This window comes from Aptenodytes forsteri, unplaced genomic scaffold (assembly GCF_000699145.1).
Source record: "Aptenodytes forsteri isolate BGI_AS27 unplaced genomic scaffold, ASM69914v1 Scaffold8, whole genome shotgun sequence".
Taxonomy (NCBI): domain Eukaryota; kingdom Metazoa; phylum Chordata; class Aves; order Sphenisciformes; family Spheniscidae; genus Aptenodytes; species Aptenodytes forsteri.
Window position 1 is genome coordinate 4734299 of NW_008796218.1, and position 23699 is coordinate 4757997.

Here is a 23699-nt window from a genome sequence, read left to right on the forward strand (position 1 = left end):
GTATATTTTGTTAAGGGTCATGCCCAGTAAAGGAAAGAAGTTCTGTTTATAAATTTTCTTCAAGCTTAATACATCTTTTTTTCTATTAAATATATTGCTTAATGTTAAAATTAAGATGTTGCTTAATTCAGGTAAGGAATTCAGTTTCCCTCTTGAAAAATCACACACAGACATTTCTCTCCACCCTACAAATACATAGACACACTCCCCCACACAAACATACATAAATTTATATAAAAACCCAGAATTTGCATAAAATCTGTCCATTTTTCTGCATTTCCTCTAAGTGCAGAGGAGGGTCATGAAATCTGGCTGCTAAAATTTCTACCTACCTCACAAGCAGAAGAGAAAGAGGCCTAAGAAAGAGGTAAGCAACATACTGGCCATCGGGTAAAATTAAGGTACTTCACTCCTGTATTCCCGGTTTGATACAAGAGTTCTATAGTCACAAAACACTGTAGCAGTTTTCCAGAGGATCACCTGGCCTCATCTAAATCACAGGAGAATCTAAGAAGTCATTAGGACTTTCTGTTTTGGACTCTATGTTTTGTTTCTTCATTTTATTAAAAGTCACATTCTGGGACAAACACTGTAACATCCTGGGAAAGTTTAGCAAATTTTAATTTTCCTCCAAGAAGGAAAGCATTAAACTCTACCTACATACCTAGCTACATATTATGCCAAAGATATATGATTCCTCAGGAAATCCTCCTGACTGAGGTAGAAGAATCCTCTAAAAATTAGATTTGTTGTCTGTTAACACCATATTTTATATTCAATTTTCTTTTCTCACATTCCAAGAAAGCAATTATTTTTGCATGTACAGACACAATGGTCTTTCTGAAGGGCATGGTTTCATATCTTTGTCCATCCCTTTTGATTTATTGCCTCAGTGTCAAACTAAGATGGCTGTGCCAGCATTTTGAGACTCAAAAAGGGTATTTGCTCCACAGAACGCAAATGTTAGTTCAAAGAAAACCTTTGCTTGCATTTATGCTTTGAGAAAACAGATTTTAAAATCTTAGAAGCCTGTTTAAATTTGAAGAATACAGGTAGTTTACTAACAGTATCTGTCCAGTTATGCCATTTACCTCATTAGCTCCTGAAGGGTAGCAACATAGAAAAATCACCATCACGGTCTGCAGATTAGTAACGGGTGAATCAAAATAAAAATAAAAATAGAATAAACAGAGATTATAATTTAGTAAAGTGTCTAAAGTATAAAAATTTAATCAAAACTGATGGACACTTCCAAGTATTGGAGCCCACTAGAAGTGCCCAGAGCTTTCTGTTCTGGCTGGAATACATTATAGAAGTGATATTGACAGGTGCTTATAGAAATATCGTAAGAATATTTTTGCAACTCTTAAGCCTTTTTTGTATCACCAACTGTTATTAATTTTTACTGAGAAAGAATCACACTCTTTTTTTGCTTTTGGGGTGGTAATCTGCTAACAAGCAAGCATGGTTCCCCTCATCAGTTTTGTTTGCTCAAGATGTTTGTACTTTTTGTTTGTAAACACAGCAATGTTAATGAAATTTTCCCATATTCTGTGTTTAGCTTTTGAAGCCAGAAAGAACTGTTCTACGAGCATGGATGAAAACCTTTTTTTCTGTTTCTGCGGGACCAGCATTTATTCATATTGGATACACTAAGAAATTTAAATGAAATACTTCTATTTTCAGCTGAAATCCACTATTACTGTATATAACAAATTTTCTGAACTAAAAAAAAGCATTAATAAAATAAGAGGAATTATTGCAGACTGGCAAGTGCTCTTTAACTCTTCACAAAGGAGAATAACAGCTGTGAATATCAAGCAGAACTCACTCATTGCAAAAGCCCCATAATTTACAGTGTTTACAGTAAAAAGTGCTGGGGGAGGCGTGTGAGGGGGCAGGGGGAGAGACTACTCGGACACTGACCAAATCCAAAAAGTGTTTTAGCTTACTGCAATGTCTTTGAATTCTGTCTACATTACCACTTTTAAAAAACGCTTTGTTTGAAGTGTGTTACACATATGAAGGGATTTCGTCAATGAACACTATAGGTAAGTGCTTTTTAGTTTTAACGTGTAAATAACACGTCCATGCATCATACACCCTTGCAATGTACCCATGCTGAAAACACACAGGATTTGTGTTCTTAACCCTGTGATTTGAGAACAATAACTGTTAATGTAACTCAGTTAACTGTATTGCTTTTAATTGAAGATAATCTTGATTACAGCCAAAGGGCACTATTAATACTCTGAAGAAATGACTAAGACTTTAGCATTTGAATGTTGTAGAGAAAATAGAACTAATTAGCACTAATTTAATTCTAAGATTAAAGAAAACTCATTTTTTAAATTTTTAATTTAAGATAAACTATTTTACTCAGAACAAAGAAAGAATAATAAGTACTTTTTCCAACTGAAAGGCATTTTTTACTTTTGCATTATTTCATTAATGTGGGAATATGGGAATCATGACCCCATTAAAGATCAAATAATAAGCATTTTCTAAGATTAAGAAAACTCATTTTTAAATTTTTAATTTAAGATAAACTATTTTACTCAGAATAAAGAAAGAATAATAAGTACTTTTTCCAACTGAAAGGCATTTTTTACTTTTGCATTATTTCATTAATGTGGGAATATGGGAATCATGACCCCATTAAAGATCAAATAATAAGCATTTAATTATTGACAGCAAATAAATTTTTAATAAAGATACAAGGGTTTTGCTGTATAAAAGAAAGAAAACAAAGTACCTCTGACCCAGAAATTCATAGAGGATCTCACACCACTATATAATCTGTAACCTAATTTTAAAAAGATAGGTTCACAAAGGGACATGTCATTTTTCTTTCTTCTGTACCACAGAATGAGGTACTGTAAGTATAACGTCTGTGAAAATGCTCCCCAGAAGTACCCCAGTTCTATCTTAATCATGCACTTAAACTAAATAATACATTGAATATGTCATAACCAGGAGGACATTCATGATAAAAAGTGATTTAACCCCTTTTTACTCTACAAAATAATACTTTCTTTTCTTTACCTTGGGACTAGTTGTCATTTATAATTTCTGACCAAGGGAGACATAATGGATTTACAATGAAACCCTGATGCTTTTCCAAGGAACATGAAGATGCAGAAAATAAGCACCCATTACATTAGCAGACAAAAAGATGTTTTCACTGGAACTCTGAGTCTCATTCTGATGCTGGCAAATAAATGGGCTGTTTGCAGGTTCTGAAACCATAGTTTCTGGCTAATCATGATTCTTCAAGGTAAAAATAAAATGAACTTTTTCTGAACCTTTTGATGCATCACATAGAAAGAGATTCAACATGACTTTTTCCAGCTTTGCATTCATATTCAGAAGGGGCCCAAATCCAAGAAGCCCAATCCAACCAGTCACTACCAAATACTCAGATTATTTTCCTAAAATGATAAGAATTATCTATATGATGTAAAAAACAATGAAGGAATTGGGAACTTATTACCATAAGAAACTCTCCTCCTAACTCTTTTCCCAAATTACTTCTTTTGCCACCTGTAAGTCTCATCAGAACATGGCATCAAGGAGGAAAAAAAATCTCAAAAATGTAAAGAGTAGAAGAAAAAGAAGAGCTGTCAGAAGCCAAAATATCTACTAAATTATGGAATCCATTTAGTCTTTTCATAGTTTAAATGAAATAGCATATTCTTGACAGATGAACAAATTTCAAAAGATTCTATGTTCAGATTCAGTTTGAATAACCCACGTACTAGCCGAGTTTCATGAATTTGCAAAAGTGGGTTGAAGTTCTCCCATGCACCGCTTTTCTTCATATTCCTCAGACTTTCAGAAGAAATATGAATACAAATAGGGGGAAGTGAGTCACATGAACATTAAAAAATTACCTCCTCAACAGTTCAGTCTAAGTTAGTTTACAAAGCATAAGATCTGGGAAGTCTCTTAGTTGTCCCATCTCCAAATTGCTGGTAGGAAATTGGCAGCAGTCACATGCATGTAGCAATCACGGAAATATTCTTCCTTTTGTGTCTGGCACTTAGATGATAGCAGTACGAATTAATATGCCTCATTTTGCCTGTGTTTCACAAACAAAGTAAAAAATCCACAAAAGAAAGTGCTTTTCAAACAATGTATTTCTCATACAGTACATATAAACTTCTGCATGTACCATGGTTAGATTTACAGTAGCATGGCCATGACACACATGCTCTCAGCCTGCCTGCCAACATAAACACCAAAATGGTGGCGTTACCAATAATACTTTCAAGGATACCCAGAACATTCATGAGCAAAAGCAAACATTTTGGAAGGAATATGACTGCTTGAGAAAACCAGACAGAAAACTGGAAATGATTTAGCCTGAATCTCCCTATTGTAAAATTCTGTCAGTTCTTGTGAAACATCTGGTGCAGGCCACTGCTCAAGGACAGGGTAATTGCTACTCTATGATTTTGACCAAGCCTAAAGGACCATTTAAAGAAAATTTTTAGGGTGGGTTTTCCCAATATCCTAGACCAGGCAAACTGCAACTCAGCAACATCTGCTTTATTGGGAGCAAAATTAAGCCCCTAGTAACCACTTTTGAAAACCCTTTGTAATGAAAATTTCAAGACAGCATTGTTATCATCTACTAATGTTGTAAAAGTTGGTTTAATTTTCATGTTTCTTCTGATATAGTATGGATTTTTAAAGTGTAAAATATAGCGTATGATGCCTTTGGCTGCTTTGTCTTTCATGCAAGTGCAGTCTTTGTGCATATCTACAGTAACATGATTGTTACGCAGACAGCTTCTCAGTCCGTTTGCCAGGGCAAGCACTGTGACATTGGGATAGCACCTCCAGTGCTAAGGCTTCCCAGTAACGTTAGGATTAAGATAAATCATGGATCCAAAGCAGAGCAGCATAAAACTGAGCACCTATGAATGATTTCAGGCTACTTAAAGCAAATATTCAGAGATAATGTATTTGGGGGAAAGGCAAAGTCTCCCCGGATATACATATGGAGTACAACAGAAGTTTTTACTAGCAAAGCATTGTAAGAAGTTTGTATGAATTGAACAGCCCACACAGACGAGAAGCACTGCTACCTGAAGCCTCTCCAGAACATGACCTGGCTGCTGCCAAACACCAGAGAGAAAGCAGTAGTATGAATCAATACACAGCTCTAAGAGCCTCAAAGTGGTGAGACATTTCACATGAAGACCTAGGCATGTTAAAATGCATGGGTTATGGGAATATGGAACAGAGAAAGCTTCTGTGTTTGATGACAGGCTAATAGCCCTACAAATGAAGGTACCAACTTGAAGAATTCAATTTTTAGAAATAACCTCTGCAGATTTTTTAGCATCAATGGAACATTTAAGATTCTTTTTCCTCTAAAGGATGCGTACGCTCAAAGATACTGACCCAAAGCCATATCTAGTGCTAATCAGTGGAGGACTTTGGTCTGCAGTAGATCAGATATGTATTTACTCTAAGCTTAATGACTAGAGAAGCATCAGTCAGATATACAATATACCTAAGGATGTACATCTGTTTAGTAGGATACTTTTGGAACCAGCCCAGGACTACTTCAGTCAAACACATTTAGCACCAGTATGGTGTTAGAGCCTGACCTGACCTAAAGGTGACATGGATTCAAGGTGGACATATGCTCCCAAGAATGCACTATGCAGTGTGTCAGTCTTAAAAACACCACATGAAAGAAAGGTCCATGCATAAAATATGATCTTAATAAAGCTAACATTGGTAAAATAAGTAAGTACATGCATGTTGTCTTTGCTTTTCATAGGTGCCCAAGTATCCACACCAACTTCTGGCAGTACTGCAAAAAAATTACCCTTCATTTGTGTCTTGGTTTCAGCTGGGATAGAGTTAATTTTCTTCCTATTAGCTGGTACAGTGCTGTTTTGGATTTAGGAGAGAACAATGTTGATAACACACTGATGTTTTAGTTGTTGCTAAGTAGTGCTTACACTAAGTCAAGGACTTTTCAGCTTCTCGTGCTCTGCCAGGTGCACAAGAAGCTGGGAGGGGGCACAGCCAGGACAGCTGACCCCAGCTGGCCAAGGGATATTCCACACCATATGACATAATACTCAGCATATAAAGCTGGGAGAGGAAGAAGGAAAGGGGAGACATTTGGAGTTACGGCGCTTGTCTTCCCAAGTAACCATTACGCGTGATGGAGCCCTGCTTTCCTGGAGATGGCTGAACACCTGCCTGCCGATGGGAAGTAGTGAATGAATTCCTTGTTTTGCTTTGCTTGCGTGTGCAGCTTTTGCTTTATCTATTAAACTGTCTTTATCTCAACCCATAAGTTTTCTCACTTTTACTCTTCTGATTCTCTCCCCCATCCCACTGGGGGGGAGTGAGCGAGCGGCTGTGAGGTGCTTAGTTGCTGGCTGGGGTTAAACCACGAAAATTTGCCTACCTTAGCATTTGACAAAAAAGACAAATAAGCAATGTTACTTTCCTACAGGTGGGGTAAAAGTCAGGGAAGCCAAAAAACAAGTCCTCTTCCAAGGTAAATTAAATTTCTCCTCACAGCTCTATGTAGACTCTTCCCTTCTAATCACATCTTCCCTGCTACATTAGCTTCTCAACACCATTTACCGAATCGGATTAATTTTAAATACAAATGAGGCCTTATTCTGCTTAGCTGTTTCTCAACAATATAGGAGCCCATCTAGAAAATGTAGTTGGTAATTTCATTGCCACAGTTTTATGCTACATTCTTTCCATTTACAACCTCTACTTACCAACAAGGACAAGGACAGTCCATTCCCCAGACACTTCCACATTACAGCTTTTGTGGATGAACGGTACATAACTAACTGTTCAGTTCAGCTCATTTGAATTTCCCAACTTGATTGAGAGGGCAGAAAGCATCAAAACCACCTCACCTTGGATGCAAGAAAAGCAGTGTCCCATCTATTCCCTTAACCAGCCTCTGACACAGGCCAGACCCACCTACTTTCCAGTGAAGCCTGGTTATTGAATAATCTGACTCAAAATGAAGTTTTTTGCCAATAGGTAGATGAACTTTGAGTGAAAATGGGAATGTTGGCGGTGACATAGCCAGCACGTTTTGAATATTTCTTAACGTCCACAGACAATTTAAAAAAAAAAATCTTGCTAAATCTGTAATTCAGTGGCACCTTTTAGCAAGGAATTCTGCCAGGGAACCAAGTGAAAGTATTTCTTTTTATCAGCTTTAAGTTTGCCTCCTTTTCATTCTGTTGTTTATTTTCTTGTTTTAGTGTTAAGAGAAAGGGTGAATAGTGTTCCTGATCTACCTTCTTTATACCAGTCATTATTTCTGATCCCTTTATCATATTTCTTCTTATTCATTCTACTCTGAAATAAAAAGGCTTAGTATTTTCAATCTCTTTTCATATTATTCTTGTTCTGTAACCCCAATTATTCTTGTTTTCCCTTTGAACACCCTGTTTATTTCTTCCATATCCTTTTGAAGCTACTGTGCAAGTAGAACTGAATATTTATTCTAGAAAAAATAACAGATTTTACTTGAAGGTATTAGACTAGTTTTTGCACTCATCGCCAACCTATTCTTTACACAAGCTAATATATTCTGCTCCCTGGTGAACAGCATCCTTCAACAAGTCCACTGCCTTCCGATACTGCCCTTCAAGAAACCATTTAAACCAACTTTCTATTGCACTCCAAGACTTTTTCTCTTAAAATGATCAAATAATCACAGAGTAAGAAGTTAACTAGAGCAAGGAAAAACCTTGACCAACACCCTTGGCAAACAATCAATTTCCATTTGTTTTCATGGGCTAGAGTTTGAAGTACTGATACCAAACTTTCATCATAGTCCTATGAATAACTTCAGATTTTTTCTGTCAGTATTTCAGGGATTCTGTAAGTGTCAGCCATGAATGGACTTTGCTCTTTCAAGTAGGCTGATGTCTAGTTGGTTTGGGGCAGGGGAGAAGATTCTTAGAAAGGGTTTTCTTTAGAAAACAAAAGAATGATTATTTAAGAATGTTAATCTAATAACATGCTGCACCCCTTACTTCTGCCTGATGGTTTAATTATTAGTAACTCAGTGCAGTTCATTAGGGACCTATTGTGCTGCTGTTGGCAAAACAGAAATGTCACTGCATGTTAAATAATTAAAAGCACTAAAACAAACATTATCTTTTGAGTCCTGGATTTATAAATTGCTGTTAAGCATGCATCCCTTTAATCAATAACTACTTATCTATTTTGTTTTTGTGAATAATGAGTATAAACTCTTTCCTGCTGTTCTAATTATGATTTGATGCTTTCCCAATTCTTCTTACAATAACTATAGATATTTTATTTAATTTTGTTTTTACAACAGAGTATAAAAGTGAGCAACAGCTTATGCATCCAACGAGTTCTCCAGCAGTACTAGCGAACGCTTCCCAACTTAATCATTATATTTTTTCCCTTTTCTGGAGGGTCAAGTATTTCTAGGGGACCAAATCCTGCACTCCTCACTCAGGCAGAAGGCCTGTCTGTGCCATGTCTTGGTCCTGCAGCACAGGAACTGGTTCAGACCCAGTCCTGAGCAAATTACAAACTTGTAAAACGTTCAGGGAGAAGAAGCGGTGAAAGGTTATTGAATAGTATTACATTGCTTATGTGAAATAAAGGAACGGTCTTGCTGGGCCCAATTCCCCAAAATTTTGAGAGCATTAACTTCTACTTATCAGCAGTGAGGGACCTTGGTGTTAAAGTAACTCTGTGCATTCAGTCCTTAGTTCCTAGAGCCCAAATTGTTATGGCATGTATCATGTATTTTAACATCAACCATTACCATTATTGAGCCTTGGTACAGCAAAGACTGAACAAAGGTACAGTCTGACTCAGAAAACTTTGCTAACAAGCAGATTTTTCAGAGTGGAATAATCACAGGAGGGATTATTTTGTAACTGAATATCCTCATTCTGATTTTTCATCTTTTTGGTTCTATTACATTATGGCAGTCTTGTCAAGAAGTTTTGCCAGCCTCAGTCAGAAGCAGACAGAGTGCATAATGAAAAATATAAGGCAGAGTACATCTAACTTTTAGAAATTGTTACTGCTGACATGAAAGAAATGCCAAGTGGAGAATAATGCCTCAGCTGCTGACTTTGTCACAACTTGGGAGAAACTTTCAGAACCATTAAGAGAGTCACATCCACATCACAATTTCAAAACAGATTTGGGCATGTGTGGGCTGGATTTTGAAAGGAAGCAAACCATTAAATCATCATGTAGGCATTTATATTGTCATATTGGCAACACTCACATTTTAAAGCCAGAGTTAAAGCACCACCTACCCTTTTCCTTCACAACTGACTTTTCACTAATTAACCAAAGAAGGCGGAGTGCCGCCATCCAACAGCTAATGCCAGTGCAGAATAATTATTCAAATCCTTGGAAACTGGATACTTAAATTAGCCTGAGGAGCATCTGCCTTACCTGTTGGGTCTTGTTGTAGCTGTGTACAGAAAGCCCTTATAATTCAGTTCCCTTTCAGCAGAGGGCAAGTGAACTGTGATAAGAAAAAGCAGGTGTGATCGCAGGGACACGGCAGCATAAGCATGGGAAGAGAAAAAAGCATTTCAGATACCAATATGAGGGCTAATAAGTGCCTGACCTGACTTGAACAGCTCTTTCCAGAGGAGTTTAGTGGCAGAGAATAATGAAGAAAAAACAGCAGAATGTAAGATCTGTGGAGGAAAGTGCAGTCTCCCTGCACTTATTACTTTAGGGACAAAGTAATTTAATACACCAGTGACAAAAATTATTTCTTTAAATAATCCATTGCAAGCTAGTCATCACAGCTACTTCTACACTTTGTGTTTCTTTGTTTTCCTCTATTAGGTCTCTTACAACCGTGACATCTGAATTTCTGTTTTCTGTTCAGCAGACCCAAAGAACCTTCCCTTTATCCCAAAGCATAGTTGCATGTGACACAAATAGGTAACACACAACTACAAGCATACCACTCCTGGCCTTAGCTGACTACTGATTACAGTGCCTTTCATTGTACAGTATCTCAGACTAATCAGTTTTGCATTGCCAGTACCTTCAGTCTAGCTTGCAACACAACGATTTTTATGTGTATAACCATTACAGCAAGTGAACATAGGAAGACACACATTTCATACTAAAAGGGAAAAACTCAAGTAAAGCCAAACGCCAATAGGTACATTTATTTTATTCAAGAGAAAAGACAGCAAGAAGCCAAAGAAAAACAACAACCTAACATGCACTAAAAAGCCAGTCAAACTTGAGATAGTCCTGGTGAAACGTACTTCAGCACTGGCACTTATGCAATCCATACGATGCATAATAATAGTATAGGTCCCTAACTGTGGCAAAGAAAAACAAAGTCATTTCTTATGCCTGGTCTTCAACGGGCAACTAAAACTGACAGATCTCTTTTCTCCATTTTACATAAAGGTTCAGTGGATGATAAATGCATCTTCAATCACATTGTCTTCAAGGCAAAACTCGCTTTTTGTTTGTTTGTTTTTTTCTATGTAGGTACACAGGCACACAACACAGACAGCTGAGGCTTCCAAACACTACCAGAAAGCAAACTATAAATTTCAAAAACAAGCAGTAAGTGAGAAAGAAGGAACATCACAGGGAGGACAGAATAAGTGGGGTCCCTCCTGCAGGACTCTAAATGAGAATGAACAGTGGCTTATACAGGTGGGAGATGGGCAAAGAGAAGGGAAAAATCAGATTGAAATTGTGTGTCAGCTCCCAAACCTCACCAAGCAGTAGTTAAAACTTTAGCAGAGAGCAAATTATGAAATAAAAAATTATTCATGTTACATAGGCACTTCATCATTTCTTCAACATCTTGGAGGCGTATGTTCTTCAGGGCTAGCGCTATCTGTGCATATTTGCAATCTGAATGAACTATTTTTAGAAGACCAACAGGATTGCTGTCTGCAGAGTAAACATTAGTTGGGGTCCAAGATCTAAACCAAAGCAATTCACTCACTGTTCACTTGACAGAACACTGCAATGCCAACAGGAGAATCTTTTCCTCCTATTTTTCATGTGGGAGCTTTTGATTTTTTTTTAGGCAATCTTCTCTTTCACAGGCTCCAGCTGATAGTTCATTTCCTTCTCGTCCCTTCCACTCCCTAGACTCAACCACACTGTCTCCCTAGGTGCACATTATTCCCCACAAACTCCTCTGTTTGTCTTTGCAGATCATGCTGGATCCTTGAGCAAATTGGTCTTTGCTTTTAGATATTTGCATTTTCAACACGTTTGGTTTGGTGCTGAAATAAGAAAAGAGCAATGGAGAGAAGAGAATCTGCAAAGAGACCGGAATAAACTTCTCAGCATGAATAAACCAACTACAGATCCACGTGCATTTTCAGACAGAAGTAATTTCAAATGAAAGTTAAGGGAGATTAGTATTTGGGGGATTTTATCCATATGTGTGTGTATGTGCACATTTATATATACACATATATTACTAAGGCTAGAAAATTCAAAGTATAAAACAATACTTTAAATTCTTTCAAGTTTAAGAAGTGAAAAATGCACTGCTTAGGTACCTAAGAAACCTTAATTCACCTTCTTGCCTTACCAAAAAGTAACCATGAAAGTTTGAAAAGCACCTCATAGGCACACAATTAAAGACTAAATTAGAGTGATTGTTAAAAACATGTTTTCATTTCCTTAATATTGATAATTAGGTACCACTAAAGTTCTAAATTAACCAAGAAAACATCATCTACAGTCAAAAACTGTCGTAGCTTTAGACTACAGATTCTTCCTCCTTCCTGAGTCTCCTAGTGTTGGAGTGCTGTTTTATGTGAAAAACTAACTATGGCAAGTGTTTTCTGACTATGGTGGACCACCAATCCCTATGGGTCCTGGGCAGGTGTCACCAGGTGTTGTTAATCAGCCTTCTGACTTCTGCTTTATTAAAAAACAAAAATACAAATGAGATTTTTGCCTGGGAAAAATGCTTTCATCCTTGGTCTGTCTCATAAGCTCTGAATACACAGATCTGTCAAAACAGGGGGAAGGTCAGCTCTGCTAGATCAGTTCCTGAGGCAGAGCAGCTTCCTCCCCAGTGAGGTCTGAGAGTCTTAGAGGAGAGGAGCTATGCTTACGACTACCCCTGGTGCTGGGGCACAAGTATAAATACAATAAGCTTACTTTGCAATATAAATATAATTCGGATATTTTTTCTTCTCCTATGAATGTCAATCTCTAATGCTAGAAACTGCCAGAGGGGTAACATTAGTGTTGGCAGCAAGACAATACTGTTAAAAGAACAGCAAATCTTCTTTTTTTTAAAAAATGAGTTTGACTTCATTATAGCACTAAGGAGACATAATATTGATTAGAAAACAGAAAGGAAGAAATGTCATGTATGTCAAGTTGTTGTTGCAATTAATGGCCCAAACTACTAAGCAGTAGTCATATTTTGTCAATTATGTCTCTCTCAGTTTTTCCTCTTCTTCCAATCTATGCATGTTTCTAAGTTGTGTCACATACCTAAAGGTCATTCCATCCCTGGTTTTCCAACTCCTATTGTCAATTCAAAAGTGTTGCCACACTTGCAAAAAATCTAGTTTCGTGACACTTGTTGTGGGAGAAAAAAGGGTATTAGCTTTGCAAACACTTTTGATACAGGAGAAGTTAAAAACTGCTGACCATAGTCTCTTTGGAGCACAGTGCCTCTCTGTGTATTGTTTGTACTAAAGAATATTGGAAGTAGAAGAACTCAAGAACTAAACAGAAAAACTTCTTACAGCACAAAAAGCAAACATCAGAAGGAGATGTAACAAGTTATACGGTGACATTGTACACAAACTCCAAGCAGAGCATAAATACATGCATTCAAACTGTGAATGAATTTGGGCTTGCATTAAAGGTTAAGAAGAAACAACCGACCTGAATAACATTTACTAATAAATAAATAAATAAATAATCAATAGTTACACTAGCTTTTTTTCTATGAACAATGGCCCTATCTTACAACCCATGTTTGCACAGACTTGGACTTCAAAAAGAAGTAAAGCTCCAAGATGAACATTTTTATCAAATATTTTTTCACATTTTTAAAACCAATATTCCATTTGCTTGTGTTCATGTTCCATAAATAGAGACAGCTCTACACAGGCAATTGCCTAGAGAGGCTGAGTGCTAAGGACAGCCACGCAGCCCTTGCTTTATTATTTTTCTGCCTATGCCATAGCCTTGGAAAACCAGACAGACTTGCTAGTACTGCCCACGAAGGAAGGCTGAAGGCAAGTGCGGCAGCAGTGACAGCAGACAATGCATGAATATACTGAAGACAGAAATTGCAAAGTCATTTGGAATTTTTTACTGAACCAAAATAGAAGCTATTTAGCCACTAATCCAGGGACTACAGATTTTTTTTTATATTCTCCTGGCTTCACAAAAGAAACTTCTTACATGAATTGGGTTTTCTTGGCCATGACATTCTACAGTTGATGTAATTATTTTAATATCTATGATAAACTGGATCCTAACTTCTTATGCAGTTACTTATTACTAGAATTACGTTCTTTCAAAACTTGATTCTTGATAACTCCTGTTAAAGTTTTCCTTTGAGGTACTTCTATACCCCCTCTTACTCAAGTATTTAACTTCCAACATTTACTCAATGGAAACTGCTTATGATATTTTCTCTTCCTCTTTATTCAATGAGTGTAAAACATCATTATATAGGTACAATGGAGTCTCCACAGCTATATTTCCTAAATATACACAGCTTTAAAGGTTTCTGGTGGTATCTGGGATACAGAAGACAGTTCTGGACAATAAAGAGTTCTCATTTAATTAAGGAATTATTCTTAAGTTAGCATACTGTCACATCTCCTTAAGCATCTTACAGAAACCACCAACAGCTTTCAGAGCTTCATCAGAGGTTAAGTAAGATCGTAGGTGAGATATAGATAACAATAAAGCAAAAGACTTAAAAGCAAAGCCCAGCTCACTGAATATCTCTTCATGGGAGGGTAATCCAAGCTAGTAATATATTTACGCAGTGAACAACATCACAAATGGATGCAAGTAAAGCAGCATGTGCACAGAAAAATAAAAATCTGCAAGGTTACGCTAGACATAAGCCTATGTTAAAACTGCTTCAACATTTAGGTTTTATTCTGTGCCAGAAATTCTTGCACTAGTCTGTAGCTTCAAATGGCATGTTCCTACTCTATTTTAAACAGCTAGGCATAAGTATTCAACCCTTTAAGAGGCGAAGTAGAATATGCAACTCCAATTAACACTAATGGGAGCTGTATGTTTATTCAGCTACACATGCTGCTAAAAATGTACTTCTTGGCCCATAGCTTTAAAGTAAGAAAAACCCCACATTCTGAAATGTAGAGGGAAAAAGGTTCATGTTTCAGATATTTTCACAGAGTGCAAAAAAAGAATATTATAGTGCAGTTGTTATAGGCAGTATAAATTGCTACATAAAGGCAAATCAGGCCTGCAGTAAAAGATCTGAACACCAAATAATCGTTGATGTGTCAAGTCTCTTACACTGATATATAAAACGAATCAAGGCATTTGCATGGATAGAATATAGTGGACATAACTCACAGCTAAATCTTGAAACTTGCAACCGGCAATTATTTCGAAAAGTTTCCAACTGCTCTGCATCATCTAAAGCAACAGTATCATTCTAAAGAGAGAATCTGAAACCATCTGTGTTTGTTAATATGGCCTTAAGTGTTAAATTTGCTGTTGCTGTCTTGAGCTATGTCAAGACTTTTTAAATAAAAGCTGTGACTTGCTAAATCCTGTCCCTAGCTGATTAAAACCATGAGTTTGAAGTATGTTGCTTAATACATTCCCTTTACTCACTGTTCACTGTTGATACACTTACTAAAGAATTGCACAATACAGAACACATATTCAGGGCTGCAAATGCAACAGAAAAAGAAATGAAAATGTGAATTTGAGAGAATTCTTAGAGTACAAAAAAATCAAATATACTGCTGTGATTAAAGGGAGGAGGGGTTTCAGAAAAATGCAGAAAATTCCTTAGCTTGTAAAGAAATGTATTTTTTAATGGATAACACTTACTCATAAATATAAATCAGACAAATGCAGGTTATCATCGGAGGCAGACGCTTTGTAAGAAATCGTTTTCAGTGTCGGAAGATTGACAAAATACAACATTTAGAATTAAGAAAAAAATAGTAAACTCTATTCCAAGAGGAATTCAAAGCACGTATTAAGTAAAGCACATAGCAGCTTCTTAATATGGCAGATCTTTTCTTTTAATTAGGATTTGAGATAATCCAGAAACAGCGCTATGGCTGTGTGCTCCCTTCCATTTTAGGCAGACACATTGTCACTCGGCTGTTTTAGTTACGGGCTGGTTGCATTGAGAACTGTTTTTTTACAGTCAGGAAAATGTTTTCCTAAAGTCCAATACATTCAAAAGGAGCTAATAACTATTAGTGCAACCAGTGCAAGATACTATCAGTAGAGGGGATCCAGCATATAAAGGTCACGTACGAGAAACTTCCGAGCATTGATTAGGTTTAGATCTGGAGCCAAACTTCATCATTCTGGTTCCTCTCCGTCCATCAGTCAGCTTTCTTATGCAGCTGTAGCAAATTACAGCTGCAAAAGCATTATCTATCAGTTATTGAAGAATGGCTAATGATTGCGCATCAGAGTAAAGCTCTTTAAGTTGAAAGAGATAAAAAACATATTCTGGCTGCTGTTGGAGTACACAGCTCTTTGACAGTAACCACATATAACATGCAGATATACTGTGCAGAAGGGAAAGTAATGTACTGGGTTACACCCACATGAGCCAGGAACTTCTTAATGTTAAAATTTTTCACCTTCCCAGAGGCAATGAATTCTTGGCTCATCCAAAATATCTGAAACAATTATCAGGCACAATCCACGTCCCTGAAGCTTTTTCTTTAGCAAGAAGCAGCTTGTGCAACCAAGCAGCATTTTACTTCTGTAGCAAATATTAGTACTAAAAGTAATACTTCTTCACATCTTAGCAAAAATGTGGTAGTGTGATAACTTAGTTATAACAGGGTTAGTGGAAGGAGACCTGGCTCTCCTTGGATTGCCTGTGTGATCTCTAGCAATGTCCTTAACCCCTCTCTCTCTCTTTTTCCTTTCTTTTCTATGCTGCATTAGTTATTTTTAATTGCAAACTTTTAAAGTCAAGGATGGGTTTGTATTTTGAAGATAGCCTAAGTGCGAGAGGACCCAATCATAGGCGCAGCTGTAAAATAAATGAGTAGCAAATAGCATTTATTGAGAGTAATCGAGCAGTGAAATAAGAACAGTACTCTTCAATCTGTGACCTTAAGGTCAAAAGAATATTTCTCCATCCTAAAGATGACATCAGGAAGCTCATCATTTCTACTGAATGCACACAGGGATTGCAGGGACATAGACTTCATTGCCAATCATCCTTAAAAAACCCACAGTGTAAATGGGGACCAGCCATCCAGCAGTACACTGACACAAAGACCACTGTGTCCCCTTCACCAGAAAGTGTGTAAGGCAAGGAGAAAGTCTGTGTGAACACATGTAAGAAGGAGAAAAGTGACAACATAGGAGAGGCTCCAGATGTCCCAGTTCAAGTTTCATCTGAGACCTGAGAGATCTCAGGACATTTTCTGTTTGCAGTATTGTTTTCTACAGTCTCAGCAAGCACCCAGGGTAAGCATACAGGAATTGAGATATTCCAGGAGGCAAAAAAAAAAGAAAAGAAAAAAAAAAGGGGAAAAAAAGGAAAAGAAAAGAAAGGGGGAAAGAAAGGGGGAAAAAAAGGGGGAAAGAACGAGAAAAGAAAAAAGAAAGAAAAAGAGGAGACTATAAACTTAGAAAAATTCTCATTTACATAAGATCTAAATTCACTCTGAATTTAATGGAATTACTTCAGCTTCACAGTTGTGTGATCAAGAGTAAGATAGGAACTGTAGTTCAGTCTAACTATATTTCCGAGTTGCTTTCAGCCTGAAACCCCCATACATCAGTGCAATACGCAGAAGCTTTAACACAAAACCAAGTGTGTAAGGCAAGGAGAAAGTCTGTGTGAACACATGTAAGAAGGAGAAAAGTGACAACATAGGAGAGGCTCCAGATGTCCCAGTTCAAGTTTCATCTGAGACCTGAGAGATCTCAGGACATTTTCTGTTTGCAGTATTGTTTTCTACAGTCTCAGCAAGCACCCAGGGTAAGCATACAGGAATTGAGATATTCCAGGAGGCAAAAAAAAAAGAAAAGAAAAAAAAAAGGGGGAAAAAAGAAAAAGAAAAGAAAGGGGGAAAGAAAGGGGGAAAAAAAGGGGGAAAGAACGAGAAAAGAAAAAAGAAAGAAAAAGAGGAGACTATAAACTTAGAAAAATTCTCATTTACATAAGATCTAAATTCACTCTGAATTTAATGGAATTACTTCAGCTTCACAGTTGTGTGATCAAGAGTAAGATAGGAACTGTAGTTCAGTCTAACTATATTTCCGAGTTGCTTTCAGCCTGAAATCCCCATACATCAGTGCAATACGCAGAAGCTTTAACACAAAACCCACCCTTATCTTTTTCAGTACAGTACCATGTCTATTATATTCTACAACTTCATTAGTGTGAATAAATTCAATCAATATTTCAGCAAAGAATGAAAGTCAATTGTGCTTCTTGTTCATGACCTCTTAAGGAACTCAGTACTGTACCAATGACAGCCTCACACAGCTTTAGTAAGGGCATCTAAAGTAATTATTTGCAGACAAACTGGACAATTTTATATAATTTTTAATGAGGCAATTCCTGAGATAGTAAGCCATTTAAGAGCCAAAGAACGATCATGGCAACTTTTATGTGTACTGTGTTTCTTAGGCCAAACTCAGCAGCTGTGTGCCTGTCTATACATCCACTAACACTAGTGGAATTACATCTCCTCACAAAAGGGTTAAATGGGAGCTCATGTAACTATGATAAGTTAAACATTGCTGAAGTCAGGATGTTCACAAGGGAAAGAACACAGCCCTTTACTAAGACATAGATCTTCCCTAGTTTATTTATCATTAACAGAAAGTGCTTTATAGCACTGCACAGAGGTTGCCATAAAACAACGTTTTAAGGCGCTCTCAACCATATTTCAGCCATAAATGTCCTACAGACATAGGAAGGAAAACTACCAAGGTTCAATATTATCATCTTTATTACAGATGACCTCACTATTGTGTTCTCTATAAAGAAAAAATATTAAACCATTAACATAGTCTGAATCCTAAATTAATACAGGTTTACTACTCATATCTAGATCTAAATGGCCTTACTTGCAATGTAATTATTTTTCTACAAAAATTTTGTTGACAGCCCCATTAATGGTGATCATACCAGAATAAATGTTACCTCTTCTACTAAAATGCGACTTCTGTGGCAGAGTGTGCCATATATTAGTAAACATCCATCAGCGATTCAGTTTTCAGTGAAGTTTTATAATGAATGACATGTTAAAAAACAAGGCACAAATTAATGAAAATTCAGTCATTTCACTACGTGTTACAAAGCTTAAACAGCTGAAAGAGCTATACTCTTTAATTCAGATATTTCTATTCCCCTTATATACTACTTCTCACTAGTCCTATTTGTCAGTATGATTCCGTAATACAAAGATATTATTATAAGCTGTATTGTTGCAGCTCATAAAGATTCTTATAAAAATCCAAAGGAGACAGTAGAAAAAATAACATTACTTATTGTTTCATTATTTTTTAAAATATGATGCGTATGTCTGATGCCAAAATGTGTTTCTGCTTAACTTGCAGCTCTGTGCATCCCAAATCTAAAAAAACCCAAAGCAATTTCTAATGACTTGTGCCAGAGTATGGCAATAGCAACAGTTCTCACTTTTGAGCCTATTCTACTGCATTATTCTACTGGAATTTCACAGAATTTGTCTGACTTACCGAAATGTTCTCAGATAAACAACACATGATTTATGAAGACAGTCAGTTTTACTCAAACACAGCAGATTTAAATCATTAAACTGGCTTTCTTGTGTTGGAAATAATTCTGTCTGCAAAAGTCGTATTTCAGTACAAAGCAGTGTTGCTCTGAAAATGGTTTCCCATCACACAGTGCTTTAGAAAGGACTTTCTCATATTTGCTCTGGAAAGCACATTTTGCCCTGTATAAATAATAATGATTGCAGCAGATTAGAGAAAAAAAATGCTGTAATTTTTTTTTAAACTATTTGAAAATAACTCCTTACCCATTTAACTATTTCTTTTAATTTTTGTTCTTTTTTTTTTGTCCTCTGGAAGGTACACACAGAATTTCTTCTTCTAGTTCTAACTACAAAGTACTGCTGGAGAGGGCACACAACTACAGTCACTGTGTGGTTGCACCTAAACAGAACTATGAACACTGCTCTGCAATAGCAACACATCTCCATTAATCTTGGCAATAAGTTTCCAGGAATTTGCCTAAAAAACAGAATGTCTCTAGGTCTTATGGCTGTAATAGGCCCCAGATTATTCTTTCCTTTTCTTTTGGCTGTTACTGTTTCCCAAATAGATAACACAGAAATCAATTACAGAAAGTTACATTCTTGGGTTTTTAGGCATGAAAGAGGGCCTAGAAAGATATGCAAGCTACAGCGACAGTATATTCTTATTATTCACCTTGATACAGCTTTTGTACATTGTGCTCATCATAGTTCAATAGTACCTGACAAAACTAATGCTAGTTTTCATCTAACACTAGCTTGTGATGTTAAATAAGAAGCTGTGTGTGTGAATGTGCTTTTAAGCACTACAGTGCACCAAAGAATGAGCTGTTTTCAGCTAACATTGAGCCACTAATGATTTTAATGAGAGTGCCTTCTGGATTCATATTTTTTTCATAAAATACATCACACTAAAACAAAATCAATGAGAAACATTAATTAGGGCCTTTTTAGACGCCTTCTGTGGTGTTGTTTTTCTTTTGAGAAGCACCAGATGAAGAATGCTGTGCTTTATTTAAGCTAAGTTGTTTGACATTTAGATGAGAGAAAAAAGAGAAAAATACTAACAAACACAGGAACAATTTTTGACAGCTCTTTGTCATGCAAGAGAGAAAAAAGGGGACCGACTGCGAGATACTACTTTGAAGCCCTGGAAATTTGTAATGAAAAATTTAAGATACAAGAGAGGAAGAAAGATGAGCTATTCATTTGGTTCTGCATATATTAACACTTGTAATTCAAACTAAAGGTTTGCTATGTGTTTTCATAATTTTGACTCTAATAAATATCTTGGAGAATTGCTTTGATATTCTAAGATCATGCGTGTAGCTTGCATCCATTAAGAAAAATGGGGAACAATCATCATCAGCCCTCTTGGCGCTAATGAGAAGGTCATTGCTCTTTAATTATCACAGACATGAAACTGAAATATTTCAAAGGGTTTGTGGAATACAGTGGCTATGGGCAAAGCTGTGTATCTGTTTATAAGTCTGTCTGTCATAGAGCAAATCAAGTAGGACGTGCATCTTCCATTCTGTAGCCTCTCCACTTTTGTGTATATTTAATTTTCAAGTTTGTATCACTGTTTCTTGCACATTAGATTAATCTGGGAAATTTAGACCAGCTATTAGCAGGGGCCGAGTAGGAGGGAGGAGGGCAGGGAGAGGAGGGGAAAAAGGGGTAGAGATGTGAGAATAGTAAAATGTTCCTCATCAGGAGGTATTGTGAAATAAGTACTAGTGTGTTGTGTGACCTTATTTCCCACAGTAGGGGTGTTATGAAGAAATAGAAACGATGAGGTATTGCAGGAAAATACTAGCAAATTAAAAATTTGTGTTTGGCATTGGTTGTGATCTCACTCATATTTCCACCCTTGCAAAGGAAGTGACTACGAGGGGAACAGATACAGTTGAAGCAACAGATACAGCTGAAGCAAAGCAGGGGGTGGAATCAAAAGTAAAAGTGAGTTTTTTCCTTTCGGTTCTGAATTCCCCAAAACAATTTCCTCCTACTCCGGTACAGAACTAAAATAAATCATTGCCCTCACACCTAATATGTTTACACTAAACATATTATTTTGGCCCCATAGCAAAATTTGGAATTACTTCAGAATTAAATAGACTATTTTTTCTTCAGTAATAGGCAGGCACCCTTTCTTTCATGCAAGTGTCTTTGATGCAAGTGAAAGTCTGAAGAACAGAAAGAGAAATTTCCTCTCTCTGAAGAAGAGATAGAGGAAAGAGGAAGATCCAACTTTTGCAGACTATTTTGTTTTGTACAGTTTGGAGTACTACTACTGAACAGCTAACTTCTCTCTTTTTGCTCAATTTTTACCTTGGAGAGCAGTCACATTCCTAAAGGCAGGGTGGGAGCGTAAAAAAAAAAAAAAGATAAAGCATTCAAAAAGCCAGCAATCAACCCTCATTCTCCTCTGGATGCTTTGTTGTAATGGAAAGTTATGGCAAATATGCAAAATTAACTTCTAAATCTAAAATTCACAAATATTTCTCACAATTAAGACTGTTTCTATTTGCCAGCTTTGGAAGACCGATACTGAAATTTCAATACAAACTCACTTGCAGAACTTGGATCTCTAAATTTTCATTACTGAAATCTGATGTTAACTTTTCAACAGAGTAATACAACAGTAAATCTTTATGACAGATGAAAAGTTTACCTTCCTGCAACAACCCTCATCTTGAACGCCAGCTTAGGTGGACTTACAGTGGGTGAGGAGGGAGTGATTTTCCAAATTATTTCTCACAGAGATTCCAACTAATTCTTCTCACAGAGTTTGACCTTTCTGTGCAAATAAGAATTCCCTTTTCTCCCCCTGCCAGACACCAGGCCAGAAAAACTTCTGGGGACTTTCCATGAAATTCCAAGAGCAAAAAACACCCCCCTATTTTTTTTCAGTCTTTTATAATACTTTACATGCAAAAAGGCAGAGAGAAACTTAAGTCCAAAAGGACCATGGGTAAAGCCAGTATAGAGTGGTATCTGCACAAATCTTGTCTGTTCAACTGGTAATGCAAACAAAAGGCACTGGACACTGGTAGATGCTCTAAAAGCAGTTAAAGTGGCCTGATCCCCAAAGAAGGCAGGTCTCCAACTAAGTGATTCTCATAAAAAAAATTGCCCCATTAAAAACTAATGTAAACATTTTCATAGGAGTTTTCCCTTGAGATCTGCATACATAACATTGTACAAAAAGATCACACTGCCTTTTTTTCAAAGAAAGACTCAAGTAATCATTTCCAGGGTGACTAAAGTGACTGACTTGATGTGGTCAAAGCAGAAGCATAGCCTATGTCTGAACTGAAATACATATCTGAACACCCAGATTGAGAAACGTTTTCTGACCTTTCTCCTTCCCACTCTCCTAAGAACTTGCTTTCCACAGTAAAGAAATTTGTTGCATGAGTCAGATGGGGAGCACAGGGTACCTCCCACAAGTAGCGCAGATGCTGTCAAGGTTACCCTCTGACCAGACTGAAAGGTGCTATCCCTTCACTGCAACAGAAAAATCGAGTTAAACAGAAGCCATGCTGGCTGTGTCAACTCACCCCCTTAGCTGGACACCAGCTAATCTAGTGATTGCAGTGATCCCTTCATTAGGCTGGAGAGCTGTCAGTGCTTTCTCTCTTCCCCATTACCATCAAACCCTGAGTTCGATGCGAGAGGAGCACAGAATCTCCGATATCTCCTTTGAAAGTGTGTATCATTATCTGGTACTCCCATGACTGGTATTTATAACTCTGTTCATTCTCACCTGCACTTGTTATTGGACCATTTTTTAAAAAAACTCTGGGGAGAGAAAAAACCCAGCATTTTGTCAGTGGGTAAAATCTTCCAGTGTTATGTCAGAAGAGAGTGCGACCCCTATATGTAGGGATATTGCCTGTGAGAGGGACTCAAAGGAGACTGTTTGCTAGTGACAATCTTGCTCGTGAAGGAAGAGGGACATTGGTTGGATTTCAGAAGTGATATTCCTCAGTAATAACTGTGTCCAGATGAGAAAACATCTACTGTCCAAACTAGGTAGACAGAAACACTGTATAAAAGGGCTTTAGTTGTTCTCTTTCCTTCTGTAAAGAGCATGGGAAAATTTGCAAGTATAGACAGGGAAGGTGGGCAGGAGGCTGGAATTTTTCTTCTAAATCTATTAGAAGTAGAAAAGCTATTTTCTAAAATTATGAAGAAATTCAAAAGCAAATTATTTAGCTTTTGTGAGCCTTGTGCTCTATTTTGCACAAGCTTAAGGAGAATGGCACTATGCAGGTTCCAGCTGCTATCACAAAACAAGCAAATGAGAAGTGAAGAAAGTAAGTGCTCACACCTGAAGAGAGACAATTTTCATCTGTAAATCAGCAGCACAAAAAGTACCAGGGAGCAAGTTTCCTGTTTCAAAATATTGTCCTGCTGGAAATATTTAGCATGTTCCCAAATACTTCTCATTTACAGTATTTTCTATCCTAAAAACACAAAACCAAGGTATAACTTCTCAGTACGGCATTCCTTTTATATATTTGTCCCTAGCTTTATACAGCTCAATATCCAGAAAAATAAATTACTTTCTATTCATGTAGCTAATTTATCCAAATCATTCTTATTTATACTGCCCTCTTTCTTTATTTTGACTACTCTTTGCTTTGTATCTTTGTCTTCTTAAATCCTTTTGCCATATGTTTTTTCCTCTTG